At 37.2% G+C, this 14,757-nt stretch overlaps 1 protein-coding gene and 1 long non-coding RNA gene across 3 annotated transcripts in view; both read left to right on the top strand.

Annotated features, from left to right (window-relative positions):
* The window catches only part of Stg1 (stargazin-like protein), an 810,143-nt gene that overhangs the window by 428,358 nt on the left and 367,028 nt on the right, over positions 1–14,757 (top strand). The gene's annotated exons all lie outside the window — the stretch shown is intronic.
* LOC135123129 (uncharacterized) lies at positions 11,109–11,445 on the top strand. The gene is made up of 3 exons (XR_010279551.1): positions 11,109–11,188; positions 11,245–11,327; positions 11,386–11,445. It is a non-coding gene; the product is annotated as an uncharacterized LOC135123129 (long non-coding RNA).

The raw sequence follows: 14,757 nt of genomic DNA on the forward strand, positions 1-14,757 counted from the left end.
TTTTTGTCCATTGATCCTTCTTTTGCCCCTCATCCCATCTATGATATCTTCGCGGGCCTTCATGCATTCTTGCGCTCTTAGTGCTGTTGTTTCCTCGTTACCGCTATCGCCTTGTCCACGTTACGATCTTCTTGTTTCGCCATTAGGTCAATCGGTAGTGTTGCAGCCATCACCTCGTTGCTTCTGCCGATACCGTTCTGTAAGCACTTTAACTCGTATAACAACTCGCCAGCGTATCACGGAACCTTTTAACCGTGCACACACTTGGTTATGGCAGTCTTTATATGTTCCCCGAATCTTGCATTCTTACTTATCATGGTACCCAAATATCTGATTGTTTTGGATATGCCTACTACTTGATGCTCCTCTTCAAAACTAAAACTTACACCGGATATATTTCGGGGTCCCTTAAGTACTACGACTTCTGTCTTGTTCCTCTCGATCGTTAGTCTATTTTTATTCATCGCTACATTTGTTCGCCTGAGCGATTCACACACAATGAAATTTAATTCGTCTACCTCGTCTGCAACGGCTACCAGCATAAGATCGTCAGCAAACGCAGCGCTCGTTATTCCGTCCGCCAATTCCATGGAGAGAATGTCGTCGTACAGAATATTCAACAGGAGCGGTCCTAGTACCGACCCCTGAGGAACGCCGCCTTCCACTTTGATGTATTCATTTCTTTTATAAATATCACTCGATCGTTCAGATAATCTGCTATCAAATTCACTAAGTATTCCCGTATACCTCTCTTTCGTAACTTATGAACTATTAGACTCCATGTTGCTGTGTTAAACGCATTTTTAACATTTAGGGTTAGAAAAGCGGCCCATTTTTTCTTATTGTTTGTCGTGAACGTATCGAGATCACATGTTGGACGGCTTGTAAAGTCGAACGTCCTTAGCCGAAACCAAATTGGTTAAGCGCCAGACCCTTTGCCCCATCTCCTTCGAGTTCTTCATTTACTCTGTTCCTTATTAGCGACTCATAAAATTTACCCAGGCAACTTAACAAGCGGATCGGCCATATGCTGACGCACAATCAATAAAATTGGTGTCCCTGATTTCGGTATCAGGACCACTTTAGCTATTTTCCAGTCTGTCGGGAATCTTTGCACCTTTAGTAGGTCATTGAACATTTGTACCAGTATGCACGGTACTTCCTCCACCACTGTTTTAACGACACTCGAAGTAAGTCCCTCCGGTCCTGGAGCTCTGCCTACTTTTAGTTGGCTTCCGGTTTTACGTAACTCCTCTCCTGACCTAACTTGACCTGACCTAAGCTGACCTCACCATTACATGTAAAACCGTTGAACGAGATTATACTTACCTTTCAACTATGCCCAAAATGTAATTTTTTCCTTAACAGAATAATTCGGAGTTTGTTTTGTTTTATCTTGCATTTACGTACCAAAAACTGTCACATCATTCAAAACAAGTCACAACAAAATCACGAATTGAACTTTACGTTAGAGAAAACGTCGACAACGCAGGAACTCCTACCAACATTAATTTATAAACGATAAAATTTCTAATTAGTTTATACTTGGATTTGTTTTTGTTATTTTTCATTATTCTTGTGTTGGTTATAATATGTAAGTAATTATGTAGATATTTGTCCTGTTATTAGAGTAATCTGTTGGACAATAAACTATTATTATTATTTACCAGAGAAAATCCCCAAGCAGTTCAAGCAACGCAGTTTGAGCAGGTATGGTTGGAAACCACCTAATATAGGTGCACACATTTTACCGCCCCGATTAACATCCGCTAGACAACCTTTTAGAGGATGTACCACGATGGCTCCTGCTCGTTATACCCGTGAAGTGTGTGCGTGGTTTAACTAGATCTTCCCAAGACGTGGATAACCAGAAATGAGCCAGTCTTATGGCCTCCCTCCTCGGTCTCTCGACCTCAATCCCTGCGATTTCTATTTGTGGGGGTACATGAAGCAGTTGGTATATCAGACCCCGTTGGACACAGCTGAGTAGCTAAGAAATCGCATTGAGAAAGTTGCAACAAACATTAGAGCTAATCCTGATATGATCTTTAGGACGCAGCAATCACTGAGTCGGTGTGAGGAAGCCTGCATTAGAAACGAGGGACGTCATTTCGAACACTTCTTGTAGTCGACAACGTCAGTTTTGCCTTACGACTTTTAACTGTTTTTTGAAAAATAAAAAAAACCTTTTTTTAAGTCGTGCTATTTACAAATTTTTAACTTACTAGAAAATAGAATTAAATAGAGTATATAGCCAACAATAAAGATCTTATTCATTTAACTCCATAAAAAACAATACCACAATAAACTTCTTTATCTTTATTAGGGACTTTCATAACTGATCTTTCACTGAATTTTGATAAAAACGGTTTTTCTCAGATGCCTACCCCATACGCCGATTCCCCCGAGAAACTCTGTTCCACTTATTAGTCTGCGTCTTAACTACCTACATTTTAGAAATTGTTAGATAAATTATTCCTCGTCCTTTAAAACCCACAGTGTCACATGGTAATGCATATTATGCAATAGTCAAAGATTCTGCTTGAGTCCTAAGTAATACACCTCTGTTTTCTTTGCTAATCTCTCTTCTAAAGAACTTAACAGGCAAGAAATAAATTTTGAATTTTTACTTCTCACTGTCGATGTATGTACTGTCGACCATTACCTTAGCCAGTTGTTAGGAATCAATTAATTATGCACACATTACACCTAATTAATATTTGTCAATGGCGCATAAAAAGTGTGCACGGGCGTAAATTTTGTTTGTGAGATTTATACACGGTGAGTATTATAATAACTGGACCCTGACTAAGTTTCAATCCTTACTAGTTGTCACTGTTTCTGCAAGACGTCAATCAAAATTTCACAAATGAAAAAAAAGAAATGTGGTGTCGTGGGACACCAGGTAGGAACGAAGTTCCTTCGGCTAATGTAGAATCGACACAATTTGCAAAAAAAAACGTGCTCAATTTTATGTAGGTTTTCTTGATTTTTCTCTTAAATTTTGCTGATTAGTTTTTATTTAAGTACAGGAAAATATTTAGGAAATTCAGTATTTTAGGAAATAATAAATTACGTAAAATAGGTAGAATTATCAAAATATATATATATTTAAATGTTTGGAATTGAAGGGAGAATTTGTTTTAATTATTTAAAAAAATAATCAATAAACTTTTTAAATATTGTCACTAGTTTAGAGGATATCTTTGCTTTATATGGTAACTTTCTTGCTTATTTTCATTTTTTTTTAGCTTTTTCGCGTTCCCTATACGCTTTTTGATACTCTGCTTTGCCATTGTTACTATATTTATTATTGTTTTGACGATTTGAAATTGTATGAAAATAAACGTGGCTACTCACGAGTAAAATGTATCTATAATGTGCGTATTCGCCACGTGCTTGTCCATGAATTCATGAGTATATACTATGCATTGGCGGGGTGGAGTGGTAATAGAGAGAGAAGGGATGAGAGAACGAAAAGTATTTAGGACATTTTTTATATTTTGTCGGTGCGGTCTCCACGTGTTGGCGGTGTCTTTGTAAGGCAGCTGCACGTGTGCGGACCTTCAACCTTGTGTGGCGGCACAATAACACGTCGGTAAGCAGAGAATAAATAAGTCGTTTCGTGGTGTAGTGGTCAGCATACCTGCCCGGAGAGCAAGGAGACGTGGGATCGAATCCCACCGAGGCACAACATTTTTTCTCTGCTTACCTACACTTGTAAGGCGGCCGCCGTCTGAAGTGCGGCTCGCACCACCTCTGGTCGCGCCTGCGCACGTATCATTAACGGTTTTATTCCACGGAGTTTTCGTTACGGTTTTAGGATCACATTTGATTCAGTTCGGTCGTGCAGCAAAATTCCTATCTCCTCCAAGCCTGCCGTAAGGAACTTCGTTCCAATATTAAAAAAACACCAAAATATTAATTCAAAGAAATGTAATAAATAAATTGAGCAATTAAATAAATTTAAATAGCGTAAGTACTGTTCAATATGCCTTCCTTCCTACGCAACACACATTTCAATGCGATTTAAGCAAGACAACCGGACGCACCAAGTGTTTCAGAAGGTATTGCAGCACATCCATTTCTAATTCTGGTTTTTAAATCTTCACAATTACGAATAGGACTTTGGTAAACTTGTTTTTTTACAACCCCTCAGAGGAAGAAATCTAAAGATGTGAAGTCGGGACTACGAGGGGGCCATTCATTCACACTGCCTCTGCCAATCCACTTATTTGCAAACGACTCTGTGATAATGAAGTGGTGCCCCGCCCTGCTGAAACCACAGCTCTTGTCGGAGGTTGTGAGAAACATTTTCTAATAATCCCGGAAAATGATTTTCCAAAAATTGTCGATACCTGTGTCTTGTTAAGTTGCCTTCGAAGAAGTATGGATCAAATACGTAATCTGCAATAATTTCAGCCCACGCATTTATGTAATAAGCATTTTGAAAATAGCTGTTCTGATCCAGTATGGGTTATTTTGGGAGTAATAGTGACAGTTGTACCGATTAACAACCCCGTTATTTCCAAATTTTACTTCATCGCTGAACAAAACCTGAATAAAAAATTGTTGTCCAACTCTAGTTGATGTTACATAAAATTGTAAAATTGTATTCTTCTGGGTAAGTCTTCTTCTTTTAGATCTTGTACTTATGTCACATGGTAAGGGTGGAAATTATTCGCTCTCAAAATTTTTAAAACGGAAGATCGAGATATTCCTACATGTCGTGCTATGAATCTTTGGCTCACATGCGGGTCATTGTCTACGGCTTCAATTACACGAATTTCATTTTCGACACCAGTAGCGGTAAGTCCTCTATTTCTTGTTTCTTTCGGCCAATTTTGTCTTAACGTTTTTTCTAAACATCTAAAGATTTGGTCGGATGGATGTCGGCTATCGGGATATCTTCTTTCGTCGAGAACGGCATTTTTTCCGCATTCTCCAAAAATCAAGATCATCATCAAGTATAACGATCTATGTGCTTATGTGCAAAGGGACAAACTTACAATAATGTTACTTACCGAAACGTGGCTGACTTCTCTGATACCGGACGGAATGGTCTCTTTGACTTTATCGTAAAGACCGAATTGCGAGTAGGGGAGGTGGTGTATGCATATATATAGCTGACCATTTGTTTTCCACATTTCGTGTTAATAGCATTGCCACTGTGACTCCTGGTATTGAGACCTTGTTTCTAGAACTATCTGACAAAACTACCACTTTTCTTCTGGGATGTGTCTACAGACCCTCATCCTATTCAGAACGATAAAATACTAACAGACCTAATCTCTAAATTTGTCGGACTCCCACGACAAGGTGTTTGTGTTTGGTGACTTCAACATGCCGGATATACCTTGGCCCATTGATCCCAGCTGCTGTTATAAACCCTCTTCGCAATTTCTTGTTGACCTTTTGACAAATAGTCACCTAAACCAGCTGGTGACACAGCCTACAAGATACAGAGTAAACCAAAATCCATCTACTCTCGATCTAATTATCTGTTCCGATGATCGTTCTTACAAATCTTGAATATCTCCCGCCAATAGGTAAGTCTGACCACCTGATTCTGACTGTTGACCTGCAAATCTGTCAGTTACCTCGGAAGAGGACTGTTTTAGATATAAGGACAGTTACAGATTATGAGGCAATAAACCAGAACTTGTTGGGAACAGATTGGACATCATTACTCTCAAAGCCATCGGTTGTCAACAATTGGAACATTTTCAAAAATTCTCTTCAATATGTAGTCGGGTGCCACACCAAGTTCGTCACTGTGAAACATTCGCATAAAAAGCCTTGGATCACCAGCAAGCTTCTCTCTCAAATTAATAGGAAACGAGCTTTGTGGCGCGCTCACAAACGATCCGGCTCTAATGTTGACTATAGATTTCACAGAGCGTTCTCGAATAAGCTATCGTCCGATATCAGAAAAGCCAGATGTGTGTGCGAAAAAAACATCGCGGAAGCAAAAGATGCAAAGATGTTATATAAGTACATACGAACTAAGCTATCGGGTCCTGTGGCTACTCCTCAGCTCAAAAACCCTTCAGGAGAGATCTTAGACAATAACGAACACGTAGCCGATATGTTTGCCACTACCTTTTCTAGTGTTTTCACAGTGGAACCACCAGGTCACTTACCTAAAGTATCTGGTTCTCCTAATCCAATTCCATTTGTTGAAATCATATTTACTCCAAATCTCGTTTGCGAGAAATTAAAACAGCTTAAAGTGTCAAAGTCTCCCGGTCCTGACCTCATCATTGCGAAAATATTACACATGTGCGCTGATACTTTGTGTGAAGCTCTCTCCATACTTATGACCAGATCTTTTAATTCCGGTATCCTCCCTCCTGACTGGCGGACTGGCATAGTTCGCCCAATATTCAAAAAAGGAGACAAATTTGACTCGAATAACTACAGGCCTATCAGTCTAACTTCAGTGGTAATCAAGGTCATGGAGTCGATAATGTATGATCAACTGATCCAATTCCTAATGAATCACCGACAGATCCCTAAAAAGCAGCATGGTTTTCTGCCTGGCAGATCCATTCAGTCTAATTTGCTCAGTTGTTTATCACAATGGACTAGTGAGATAGAACGCGGTAACACACTAGATGCTATATATTTGGACTTTTCTAAAGCCTTCGAAAGGGTTCCAAAACGACGTTTACTGCATAAATTGAGACATGTTGGGGTGTCAGGTGTTCTCTTGAAATGGTTAGAGGCCTACCTTAGCGATCGCACTTTTCGCGTCAAAGTTGGAGACTCTCTTAGCCGATCTGTTGAAGTGTTAAGTGGAGTGCCTCAGGGTTCTGTCCTGGGTCCACTTCTTTTTATTGTATACACTGTTGATCTGGGAAACATAATAACGTCACCATTCGCAATGTACGCGGACGACATAAAATTATTTAATAAAAGTTCCAATAACCTATTGCTGCAGGAAGATCTTTTCACAATCCGCAATTGGTCCGGTGACTGGTTGCTCCCGCTTAATAACGACAAATGCAATGTCCTCCATATTGGGAAAAATAATCGTAAGCACAGGTATAATCTTGATGGCAAGCAGTTAACTCAATTGTCTTGCTGCCGAGATTTGGGGATCATTATCGATTCTGGTCTAACCTGGTCCCATCACGTTGCTCTATTTGTTACGGAAAACTTTTTGCAAGATTAGTCCTTTAGCTCTCTCCAAATTGTATAGGATCTACGTGAGACCTATCTTGGAGTTTGCCAACTCCGTCTGGGCACCTGTTTTGCAGCGAGATATTGACCAGTTGGAGTCTCTACAGCGCAGGGCGACCAGAATCCCTTTCGGTAGAATTAGACCGCAATACCATGAACGGCTCTCACTAATGCGACTAACAACTCTATCTGAGCGGCGCATTAGGGGCGACCTGATCACAACTTGTCAGGCTGTAAACAATCCATCATCACCCATTTGTCACCTATTTGTTTTAAACTCAAATCAAATAACACGAGGACATTCTTTCAAATTAATTAAGGAAAGGTGCACTTCCACTGCTCGACGAACATTTCTCACCAACAGAGTTGTTAATCATTGGAACCCTCTCCCTGACGATATCGTTACAAGTCAATCCCTCCTTGTCTTCAAAAAGCGGTACGACGAACATAATGCATAGGCCAAGTTATTAGGCGATTTGTAATCGTAAAAGTTCACTACTCGCGAGCGCGGGCATAACAGACTTCGGTCTCTGCCCGACCGCAGAATTTAATAATAATAATAATAATAATAATATCAACCTTTTCATCGTTCGTGTATCCTCATGTTTTCGCGAAGACTAAAAGCTTATCGGAGCTCAAAATTGACAAATAGAATTATAGTGAAAGTCAAAATTAACCACATACGGGGTAGCTATGTTTGTACATTTTAGAAAAATAAAATATAAAGAGAGTTACATATGAGATATGTATTTTGTGCTGTACAATAAAAAAAATTGTAAGTATATGGTTTTCCGAGATGGTCAGATTTCTTAGATTTTTTTGCATACCTTTCAAAAACACCCTGTATTTATGTAAATGTTTCTGTGTTGTAGAGGGAAAGAGAAAAAAAAACGAATGTTGTTTGGCGAACAACATTCCGCTTCTCGTGTTTGCGCGCCGCCGCTGGTCTCGCCGGAAACCTCACAGCGAGTATCAGGTTACACCTTGTGTTGTCTTTGGATAATTGACGGCCGCGTTTTGTTTTGTTTTGTGCTCGATGGATATTTGTCGTTCGCAAGCATCCATCTAATCTGCGATGTGATGAGTCAGTCATGTAATTATAGATGGGTGTGTCGATGATTATGTGGGTGATTTACCGGCCGAACGGCTCAGTTTACCGACCGAACATGAACAATGGACGGCCGTCGCCGGAAATTCGAAACTGCGGGCGCGTCGACGACAGCCATTCAAATTTACAAAATTATAAATCGCGGAACGCTCGCGAGGACAATAATTTCTGTCACCGCACTCACATCAAACGGGTAATGATTGTTTTACAACCTTTATAAAGTGCGTTTAAAACACATGTTTCAGTGTTGAATTGAAACGCTCCCGCTCGGCAATATTCTTTTGTCGGTAATGGCAACACGAACGCCTTTGATGTTGCAGTTGCGCCTGCTATTTTTTGTTTGATCAACACTTTATTAATGCCATTATTAAACGGGGAAAACTCTCGGTTTCTCTCCTTTGCACTTTTGCCACTTTTGTACCTTTGTCTCCTTGATTTGTTTATTTTGTGACTTCTTTTGCAAATGTGGACTATTCAAGAACTTATGCTATTTGTATTCTCCTCTTTCATTTATCGTTTGCAACGTCATTTAGACAAGGTGGAGAAAAAAATTTATGAAAAATTCACCAGTTCTTCAGCAAGCCGCTATTTCAGGTCGAATCTCCAAGGGCCCAGGGCTCACGCGTCTGTACCTAATTATCTTCAAGTATAAAATGCTCTTGTCAAGAAGAAACAAATGTATCCTATGTATCGAAATTGTGAGAGCATCTTCTGCAAACAAAAATAACCCTACAAGTTTGAATAAACAGTGCCTTATAAAAGAGTTATGGTAGATACATCAGAAACGTTCTTTTAAACACAGTTAAATAACGTGAATGTAGTTCGAGGAAGAAATTTGAATTTGTTATAAAAAATTGGACAACCACTGACAAGAATTGTGTTGTTGACATAAATATGACGATAAATTTAAATTTTGAAAAATTTTCTGATGCATGCATATCAAAGGGTCACGGCCTAAATTTATGGCAAATGTTGCAATGTAAAAACTGTATCCTACTCGCCCAAATGTCTAATAAAGTAAATTCATTTTAGAGTTTGTATTTAAAATCAAAGTTTAAGTCGCCTACATGGCAGTGTTTTACTCTTTAGATGTACCTAGGTACTTAGAAAAATAGTTGTCTAGTGTGCAGTTAAAAAAAAGGATAATATTCTTGACCAAGTTTATACCACTTTAAATGGACGCACTCATGAATTTTAAGGAAGTGTTCCAATGGTTTGCGTTCTGAGATAGGAATAGGAGAAATATCAGCTTTTTGTGATACCATTTATAAGCCTACAATATTCGCAATTGAGTTAAACAACTTCAGGAAAACCGTGTTCTACAACTAAATCGGAGAACCACCATTTTAGTAGCGATGGTGTGATACCAGACAGCCGGACACAGATAGTTGGTCAACTTTGGTTCCCCATGCTTTAGGACGTAGTGTAGCAATTCTACACAAGAGGACGCTGCTTAAAGGTTAAACATAGTGTCCCTGTAGAGGGACACTAATTAAACATAAAGTCACTTAAAGTACCGCAATCCATTAGGCCCATGAGTTAGAGAGAGATATGTCAATTTTGCCCCAAAATGGTGGCGCTTTTTAGTGTCTTTTGTACATTACTAAAAGTTTACTGGTAGAAGTGCTTCAAGGACGCATTCTCTGCTACGTCACATAAATTGAGTTCTGTGGTGTATAGCTAAACTGACCATTTTTTTTTAAGTCAAAACGGGACGTCCATACATACTACTAATAAAATAAATCTAATATAGAATATAGATATACCATACATACATAACATGACATACCCCAGTGGGAAGGTTAACAATAAAAATAAACAGAACTTTTTAATCTTCTTTCTTTATTTTATGTTCACAAAAATTAAAAATATTTTTAGTATTATAAGTAGTTATGAAAAATAAGAAGCAATCACCAGCTTCATTAAAGTAAAGCACCATTTATGTGACAGTAATTATTAAATTGCAACATAATATTATATTTTTAGTCGTATTTATATTTCTCGGAGGAACAAATTTGCTTTAATATTGATGGTGATGCGCGGTTTTAGAAAACGGGACAATTTTGCGTTCCAGATCATTATATGGGGACAACGGGACAGGTGGTCCAATAAAGGGGCAGTCCCGTTCAAAACGGGACGTCTGGTCACTTTATGTATAGCACGTGTATAGTTTTTGCCGGTGTGTGTCAATTTATTTATAGGAATTATCGCGTTTGTGTTTATTAGTGCATTTGTGCTAAATTGTCTACGTCATTAAAATGCCTGCGTAATCTTGTAAAAATAAATAATAATTAGTTTATTGTTAGTTGCATTACGTATCTCCCAGCCCTTTTTATATTCTTGTTCTCCCAAAACCTGGTAACTTTGGAAATTTCCAATTTTTGTTTGTTTAAAAAATAATTACTTTCTCAGCATTTACCTCCCATAATATAATATGTTGATGTCTGTTATTTTCACTATATGCCAAAGTATATAGCCCTCTTGGCTAAATATTTTTGCATTCCTTGAAAAATTCAGATTTCAGATAAATAACATTTAAATTTACCGCTTTTTTGCCCCAAAATGGAGGAGCATTGCGGTACTTAATCTATCTAGTGACTTTAGTTAAACATAAAGTCCCTAGATAACCAAAGTAACGCAATTGAATGTTTCAATGTGTTAGAGAGAGAACGTGTATTTCGGACACAATATGGCGACCGACAAACGTCAAAGTTAATTGTGAAACTCTTTTTAACGCATCACCTCGTGGCGTAAGTCCTGTTTTGCAAAGTTGTTCGTGTTTTTTGTAAAGTTGTTTGTGTTTTTTTGTGGTATTTTATAACTTTTATTTTAAAATGCCAAGTTGTTGTGTTCCTTTGTGTGGAAATAAAAGCCGATTGTTTCGTCTTCCAACAGGTAGGTTACAACTGAGTTTTCAATTGAGTTTTTTCAACTAATTTAAATTGTTGCAGGTGTTAGTAATAGGGCTAGAAGAGAGATGTGGGAGAATTTAATAGGCCGGGACGATTTGAACGACAACTCCAGAATTTGCGAAGTAATTTGTTTAAAGCTTGAATATGTAATTGAACAATGTTAAATATATTTACTTTTAGTTACATTTTTCTGAACAACAATTCGAAGCAAAGCGAGCAGATGGAAGGAAACTATTGCGGCCGAATGCTGTTCCAGATGTATTAAATAAAAATGTTGGTGCTTGTGTTTCAATGGACGACTGTACTCCTTTGACAACTGCTAGGGAAAATGAAATTTTTGAACTTGAAAGCTGTAGCAACAATGAAAATGTAAATGTTGGTTGTTTCCTTGAAGTGGACCCGTTATTGGACCAAACCAACATAGTGGAAGAATCTCAAACGTTGATCGAAAATTTACGTAACGCTTTGAGAAAAGCTTTACGGGAGCGCAATAAATATAAAAAGGCACTGGAAAGTTGTGTCAATAATTTACAAGGGACATTAAACGAGGATCAAATTCAATTTATTCAAACTGGCACTGCCAGAGGTCAACTATGGTCAGAAGATACAATGACAAAAGCACTGAAATTGTATTTAGCTTGTGGCGCCAAGGGATATGAAGAGATACGACGGCAGAAATTGCCATATCCGAGCATTAGGACCATACAACAACGTCTTCAAGGAATCAAGTTTGGAGCAGGTCTGTTGGAAGATATATTTGTTCTTCTAGAAAATAAAGTGTGGTATTAGTCATAGTTTTTGGGTTTTTGGTATATAGATTAGTGCATAGTGGGATGGTAGTAACTAATTAATTATTTATTTGTTGTAGATATTGAAGTTCAATGAACACGAAAAGCAATGTGTGCTACTAGTTGACGAAATGGCGATCAAACCTGGCATTCAGTATGATAATTCTATCTATCTAGTGACTTTAGTTAAACATATAGATACTAGATTACATATAGTACCGACATCGGGTCACTAACTGGTCCCACTAGTGCTGCCAACTTAAAATCCAGACGAAAAATGGCGCCTCTTTTAAATTAAAATTTGACACATACAACGAGAAAAACTTTTTCGTAGTATATGAATCTCTCCAAGAAAATGGGACAAAAAAAAGTATATGTATCTCCTAGTATTTTTATTCATAGACTTTGATCTGTACACTATTGTTCTGTTATGTTTTTTTTACATAAAAATACACCCTACTTCTTACATATAATTTAACAATATTTTCAATTATGTTATTGCGGCAGGTACAAAACATTGTTTTTTCTAAACTGTCGAGTACAATACTGCTGAAGATGTAAACTGTTTCGAAATATTTTTTCCATCTTCACAAAAATATGAAATATTTGTGATGTTGGAACCGTTAGTGAATTCAGTTTGTATGTTCTTCCTTCTTTTTTCGCTGGAATTCTAACCAAGGAAAATCCGTTTCGGGAATTACTTTTGCAATTCTGAGTGCAACACGACGGCATTTTTATTGATTTCAACGCAAATCTTCACACGAACAACACAACACACAAACTTGCAATAAACAACAAAATGGTGTTTTGAGTTTTAATAACTCTTTGTGCTACGTTGTTTACGTCAGGGTAGACAACACAAAACACAACCAAAACATGAAATATATTTCTGACATTTAGTTACTTCAGTGCAACCAACACAATTTGGGACCAGCCAGGAGACCAGATGTCGGTACTATATGTAATCTAGTGGCTATAGTTAAACAGTTATTGGTAGAATTTTAATGCCGGCTTTTACGAGTGACACAATAAGAGCAATTTTGGTCATAGCAACTTATTAGGAGTACGTTTTTTCAACAAATCTGTAAAAAAAACAAATATCCTCAGTTACATTAATTATTATTAAATGCTAGTTTATACAGTATTTTAATTGAGATTAAGTTAACAATGGCGACGCATTTAATGAGGTGTTGACTCTCTACTTTTATGTTTTCTCGACCTTTCATGACCCCTAGAAGACGAAGAAATAGGTCTACCGTGTCCGTCTGTCCTTCTGTCTGTCTCTCTGTCTGCCGTCCCGGATTTTAATTAGACAGATAATCTCAGAAAGTACTGGACCGATTGTTGTGAATTTTTTGAATTTATATTAGGAATATCATGTAGATGGTAAAACGCTAACCAAAATTTGTCTAATCATCCCCACCAATAATGTGATGACATCACATCAAAATTGTACATAGTAAATGGGTTTGAAACTGTATAAAATAACATAGTTCTACACATGTAGTTTATGACTCCGAATTGAGTTTTTACCCAAAACGTCCAGATTTCTGAAAAAAAATCAAAATTATGAGACAACAGTTTGCAATTTCATTAATTTACCTAATTTGGAATCCGCACAACCGAATGTTCTGAAATCTTGCAGATGGTTTACAGTTATGACAGGTATGATAAACCTTTAATCAAAATATATTTACTTATCCCCTCCAAAAAATTGATGACGTCAGCTCAAAAGTTTGCCGAATAAATCAAATCTAAAATGTATAAAATATGATGAGTATGTACTAGTGATTTATCATTCCATTCATATTTTTTAAATGTGCATATACAGGCTGGCTAAAAAAAAATTAATGAATGCGTGAATTTATTTTCTTGATTTAATCAGGAACTAAAAAACCGAATGCTTTGAAATCTTGGAGATGTTTTAAAGTTATCATAAGCATAGTAAATATTTGATCAAAATCAATTTGCTCATCCCCCTAAAAAAATGATGACGCCACCCCAAAATTTTGCTGCAAAAATTCTATCTTAAATGTGCATGTCTATGCTTGTGATTTATCACTGCCTTAATATTTTTTAGATTTGCGGGGTATCTGAAAAAAATATTGACTGATTGTATTTTATATGTACTCGTATGTTGAGATGTATCGTGTATTTGGTAAAACTCTAACCAAAATTTACCCAATTTCCCTATCAATGCCATGACATCTCAAAAATGTTTATAATAAATTTTATAAAGCAGCATAATCTTGCATTTGTTTTATTGAATACAAATTCACAAAATCAATTTTTTTAATTTTTCGAAAAAGCGGGATCTGTGGCACTGCACTTCGGGGGCGAGGGAAGTCCTGTCGAAATAAGTTTAATTACTGTAAAACCTCACATTTTTCAAGTCTTCATAGGAGCAGTTCTTCGAAAAGTTGTAACCGAGTTCAAAGGGGAGATCAAAGAAATAAAATTATCCAGTTTTGTAATCAATTGACGCCAACATACGTGTGGTTAAAAAAAAGAAAAGAATCGACGCCAAGCAGAAAAGCGTATGTATTATTTTGAACATTTACAATTCAATTTATTCAGCAAAATAGTAGATAATGTCGTCAAATTTTGGGGGAGAGAAACAAAAATTTTACCACTGATACAGAAACCACACAATCGATTATTAAGGCTAGAATTTATTTGCTAATTTCTAAAAACTTGGCAACGTCATTCTAAAGTTTGGCAAATATCACTTACAGCTGGCTTGCTTTGGATGTTCAAAAATAAT

This window comes from Zophobas morio, unplaced genomic scaffold (genome assembly GCF_036711695.1).
Source record: "Zophobas morio isolate AGI-343-1 ecotype UQ-CSIRO unplaced genomic scaffold, CSIRO_AGI_Zmor_V1 ptg000006l, whole genome shotgun sequence".
In the NCBI taxonomy this organism is placed as follows: Eukaryota; Metazoa; Arthropoda; class Insecta; order Coleoptera; family Tenebrionidae; genus Zophobas; species Zophobas morio.